The following is a 5,632-nucleotide window of genomic DNA, read 5'->3' on the forward strand; positions in this document are numbered from 1 at the left end:
GGACCAGTATGGCCCAGTATGGACTGGAATGTACCAGTATGCCCCAGTATAACCCAGTATGGACCAGTATGGACCAGTATGGACCAGTATAGCTCAGTATGGACCAATATGGCCCAGTATGGACCAGTATAGCTCAGTATGGACCAGTATAGCCCAGTATGGCCCAGTATGACCCAGTATGACCAGTATGAACCATATAGCCCAGTATAGTCCAGTATGGAACAGTATGGAACAGTATGGCCCAGTATAACCCTGTATGGGCCAGTATGAACCAGTCCCCTCCCAGAATGGACTAGTATAGACCAGTATAACCCAGTATGGACCAGTATGACCCAGTAAGGACCAATATGGACCAGTATGGACCAGTATGGACCAGTCCCCTCCCAGTATAACCCAGTATGGACCAGTATGGCCCAGTATAACCCAGTATGGACCCAGTATAACCCAATATGGACCAGTATAACCCAGTATGGACCAGTCCCCTCCCAGAATGGACCAGTATAGACCAGTATAACCCAGTATGGACCAGTATGACCCAGTATGGACCAGTATGGGCTGAACTGGGCTGAAAACTTCCCCCTTTGTTTTATTCGCCTGTAAAACAACAAGAGGAGAAACAACGCGACCCCCAAGTCCTCCAAGCGACCCCCAAGTAAGTCCTCCAAGCAACCCATAAGTCCTCCAAGCAACCCATAAGTCCTCCAAGACCTCTATGATCACCATCGTAGTCCTCCATGGCATCTCTATGGTCCTCCAAGCACTCTATGGTCACAGCTGAGGTCCTCCAAGTTTCACTGGGGTCCTCCAAGGCCTCACTTGGGTCCTCCAACAACTCTATGATCATCGAGGTCCTCCAAGGTGCCATCAGGGTCCTCCAACAACTCTATGATCATTGAGGTTCTCCAAGGCCTCACTTGGGTCCTCCAACAACTCTATGATCGTTGAGGTCCGCCAAGGTGCCACTTGGGTCCTCCAACAACTCTATGATCACCATCGAGGTCCTCCAAGGCATCTCTATGGTCCTCCAAGGCATCACTTGGGTGCTCCAACAACTCTATGATCATCGAGGTCCTCCAAGGTGCCACTTGGGTCCTCCAACAACTCTATGATCATCGAGGTCCTCCAAGGTGCCATCGGGGTCCTCCAACAACTCTATGGTCACCATCGCGGTCCTCCAAGGCCTCACTTGGGTCCTCCAACAACTCTATGGTTACCATCGAGGTCCTCCAAGGCATCTCTATGGTCCTCCAAGGCCTCACTTGGGTCCTCCAACAACTCTATGATCATCGAGGTCCTCCAAGGCATCACCGGGGTCCTCCAACAACTCTATGATCATCGAGGTCCTCCAAGGCCTCACTTGGGTCCTCCAACAACTCTATGATCCCCATCAAGGTCCTCCAAGGCATCTCTATGGTCCTCCAAGGTGTCGCTGGGGTCCTCCAACAACTCTATGATCACCATCGAGGTCCTCCAAGGCATCTCCATGGTCCTCCAAGGCCTCACTTGTGTCCTCCAACAACTCTATGATCATTGAGGTCCTCCAAGGTGTAGCTGGGGTCCTCCAACAACTCTATGATCAGCATCGAGGTCCTCCAAGGCCTCACTTGGGTCCTCCAACAACTCTATGATCACCATCGAGGTCCTCCAAGGCATCTCTATGGTCCTCCAAGGTGTCGCTGGGGTCCTCCAACAACTCTGTGATCATCGAGGTCCTCCAAGGTGTCGCTGGGGTCCTCCAACAACTGTATGGTCACCATCGCTGTCCTCCAAGGCCTCACTTGGGTCCTCCAACAACTCTATGGTCACCATCAAGGTCCTCCAAGGTGCCATCGGGGTCCTCCATCAACTCTATGATCACCATCAATGTCCTCCAAGGCATCTCTATGGTCCTCCAAGGCATCTCTATGGTCCTCCAAGAACTCTATGATCCTTACGGTCCTCCAAGGCTTCACTTGGGTCCTCCAACAACTCTATGATCAATGGGGAGGACCATTGGGGAGGGAGATGGGGACATAGGGACCAATGGGGTGGGGGACGGGAACATACAGACCAATGGGGTTGGAGATGGGGATATAGGGACCAATGGGGTGGGGAGATGGTGTGGGGATCCCCAAGCAGCCAATCAGGAGGCCACGTATGTCTCTGGGATGGGGAATAGGGACCAATGGGGGGCGAGCTGATCACGGAGGGGCCCAATAGGAGCCAATAGGGGCCCAATAGGAACCAATAGGGACCCAATAGGGTTGGGAGGACCCAATAGGAACCAATAGGGGCCCAATAGAACCCAGTAGGGGCCCAATAGAAGCCAAGAGGGGATGGGAGGAGCCAATAGGAGCCCAATAGAAGTCAGTAGGGACACAATAGGAACCAATAGGGGCCCAATAGAGGCCAATAGGGTTGGGAGGACCCAATAGGAGCCAATAGAAGCTAATAGGGGATGGGAGGACCCAATAGGAGCCAATAGAAGCCAATAGGGGATGGGAGGATCCAATAGGAGCCAATACAAGCCAATAGGGGATGGGAGGAGCCAATAGGAGCCCAATAGAACCCAGTAGAGGTCCAATAGGAACCAATAGGGGCCCAATAGGAACCAATAGGGGCCCAATAGGAGCCAGTAGGGACCCAATAGAGGCCAATAGGGATGGGAGGAGCCAATAGGAGCCCAATAGAACCCAGTAGGGGCCCAATAGGAGCCAATAGGGGCCCAATAGAGGCCAATAGGGGATGGGAGCACCCCAATAGAAGCCAATAGGGGATGGGAGGACACAATAGAAGCCAATAAGGGCCCAATAGAGGCTATAGGGTTGGGAGGACCCAATAGACGTCAAGTTGATTATGTTGAGAACCAATAGGAGCCATAGGGATGGGAGGACCCCAATAGGGATGGGAGGACCCCAATAGAAGCCAATAGGGGATGGGAGGACCCTATAGACGTCGAGTTGATCACGTTGGGGCCCAATAGGAGTCAATAGAAGCCAATAGGAACCCCATAGAGGCTATAGGGTTGGGAGGACCCAAAAGGAGCCCCATAGAACCCAGTAGGGACCCAATAGGAACCAATAGGGGCCCAATAGAAGCCATAGGGGATGGGAGGACCCCAATAGGGATGGGAGGACCCCAATAGAAGCCANACCATCGAGGTCCTCCAAGGCATCTCTATGGTCCTCCAAGGCATCACTTGGGTGCTCCAACAACTCTATGATCATCGAGGTCCTCCAAGGTGCCACTTGGGTCCTCCAACAACTCTATGATCATCGAGGTCCTCCAAGGTGCCATCGGGGTCCTCCAACAACTCTATGGTCACCATCGCGGTCCTCCAAGGCCTCACTTGGGTCCTCCAACAACTCTATGGTTACCATCGAGGTCCTCCAAGGCATCTCTATGGTCCTCCAAGGCCTCACTTGGGTCCTCCAACAACTCTATGATCATCGAGGTCCTCCAAGGCATCACCGGGGTCCTCCAACAACTCTATGATCATCGAGGTCCTCCAAGGCCTCACTTGGGTCCTCCAACAACTCTATGATCCCCATCAAGGTCCTCCAAGGCATCTCTATGGTCCTCCAAGGTGTCGCTGGGGTCCTCCAACAACTCTATGATCACCATCGAGGTCCTCCAAGGCATCTCCATGGTCCTCCAAGGCCTCACTTGTGTCCTCCAACAACTCTATGATCATTGAGGTCCTCCAAGGTGTAGCTGGGGTCCTCCAACAACTCTATGATCAGCATCGAGGTCCTCCAAGGCCTCACTTGGGTCCTCCAACAACTCTATGATCACCATCGAGGTCCTCCAAGGCATCTCTATGGTCCTCCAAGGTGTCGCTGGGGTCCTCCAACAACTCTGTGATCATCGAGGTCCTCCAAGGTGTCGCTGGGGTCCTCCAACAACTGTATGGTCACCATCGCTGTCCTCCAAGGCCTCACTTGGGTCCTCCAACAACTCTATGGTCACCATCAAGGTCCTCCAAGGTGCCATCGGGGTCCTCCATCAACTCTATGATCACCATCAATGTCCTCCAAGGCATCTCTATGGTCCTCCAAGGCATCTCTATGGTCCTCCAAGAACTCTATGATCCTTACGGTCCTCCAAGGCTTCACTTGGGTCCTCCAACAACTCTATGATCAATGGGGAGGACCATTGGGGAGGGAGATGGGGACATAGGGACCAATGGGGTGGGGGACGGGAACATACAGACCAATGGGGTTGGAGATGGGGATATAGGGACCAATGGGGTGGGGAGATGGTGTGGGGATCCCCAAGCAGCCAATCAGGAGGCCACGTATGTCTCTGGGATGGGGAATAGGGACCAATGGGGGGCGAGCTGATCACGGAGGGGCCCAATAGGAGCCAATAGGGGCCCAATAGGAACCAATAGGGACCCAATAGGGTTGGGAGGACCCAATAGGAACCAATAGGGGCCCAATAGAACCCAGTAGGGGCCCAATAGAAGCCAAGAGGGGATGGGAGGAGCCAATAGGAGCCCAATAGAAGTCAGTAGGGACACAATAGGAACCAATAGGGGCCCAATAGAGGCCAATAGGGTTGGGAGGACCCAATAGGAGCCAATAGAAGCTAATAGGGGATGGGAGGACCCAATAGGAGCCAATAGAAGCCAATAGGGGATGGGAGGATCCAATAGGAGCCAATACAAGCCAATAGGGGATGGGAGGAGCCAATAGGAGCCCAATAGAACCCAGTAGAGGTCCAATAGGAACCAATAGGGGCCCAATAGGAACCAATAGGGGCCCAATAGGAGCCAGTAGGGACCCAATAGAGGCCAATAGGGATGGGAGGAGCCAATAGGAGCCCAATAGAACCCAGTAGGGGCCCAATAGGAGCCAATAGGGGCCCAATAGAGGCCAATAGGGGATGGGAGCACCCCAATAGAAGCCAATAGGGGATGGGAGGACACAATAGAAGCCAATAAGGGCCCAATAGAGGCTATAGGGTTGGGAGGACCCAATAGACGTCAAGTTGATTATGTTGAGAACCAATAGGAGCCATAGGGATGGGAGGACCCCAATAGGGATGGGAGGACCCCAATAGAAGCCAATAGGGGATGGGAGGACCCTATAGACGTCGAGTTGATCACGTTGGGGCCCAATAGGAGTCAATAGAAGCCAATAGGAACCCCATAGAGGCTATAGGGTTGGGAGGACCCAAAAGGAGCCCCATAGAAGCCATTAGGGACCCAATAGAACCCAATAAGGGGCCCTATAGAAGCCATAGGGGATGGGAGGACCCCAATAGGGATGGGAGGACCCCAATAGAAGCCAATAGGGGATGAGAGGACCCAATAGACGTTGAGTTGATCACACTGGGGCCCAATAGGAGTCAATAGAAGCCAATAGGAACCCCATAGAGGCTATAGGGTTGGGAGGACCTAAAAGGAGACCGATAGAACCCAGTAGGGACCCAATAGGAACCAATAGGGGCCCAATAGAAGGCACAGGGGATGGGAGGACCCTATAGATGTCGAGATGATCATGTTGGGGCCCAATAGAAGCCAGTAGAGACCCAATAGAAGCCATAGGGGATGGGAGGACCCTATAGACGTCGTGTTGATCATGTTGGGACCCAATAGGACACAGTAGGGGCCCAATAGAAGCCAATAGGGTTAGGAGGACCCCAATAG

The 5,632-nt window shown here is 53.1% G+C and overlaps 1 long non-coding RNA gene across 16 annotated transcripts; it reads left to right on the plus strand.

The window, feature by feature from the left end:
- Positions 1 to 491: 491 nt before the first annotated feature.
- LOC116652737 lies at positions 492 to 5,626 on the plus strand. 16 transcript variants are annotated; one of them, XR_004305887.1, is made up of 4 exons: positions 517 to 1,465; positions 1,588 to 1,823; positions 1,876 to 1,886; positions 3,141 to 5,626. It is a non-coding gene; the product is annotated as an uncharacterized LOC116652737 (long non-coding RNA). The 16 variants fall into 16 exon arrangements; XR_004305888.1 differs by having other exon boundaries at positions 518 to 1,413; XR_004305890.1 differs by having other exon boundaries at positions 518 to 1,078; positions 1,253 to 1,823.
- The last annotated feature ends 6 nt before the right edge of the window (positions 5,627 to 5,632 follow it).

Source organism: Coturnix japonica, unplaced genomic scaffold (assembly GCF_001577835.2).
Source record: "Coturnix japonica isolate 7356 unplaced genomic scaffold, Coturnix japonica 2.1 chrUnrandom1282, whole genome shotgun sequence".
NCBI classification, from domain to species: Eukaryota; Metazoa; Chordata; class Aves; order Galliformes; family Phasianidae; genus Coturnix; species Coturnix japonica.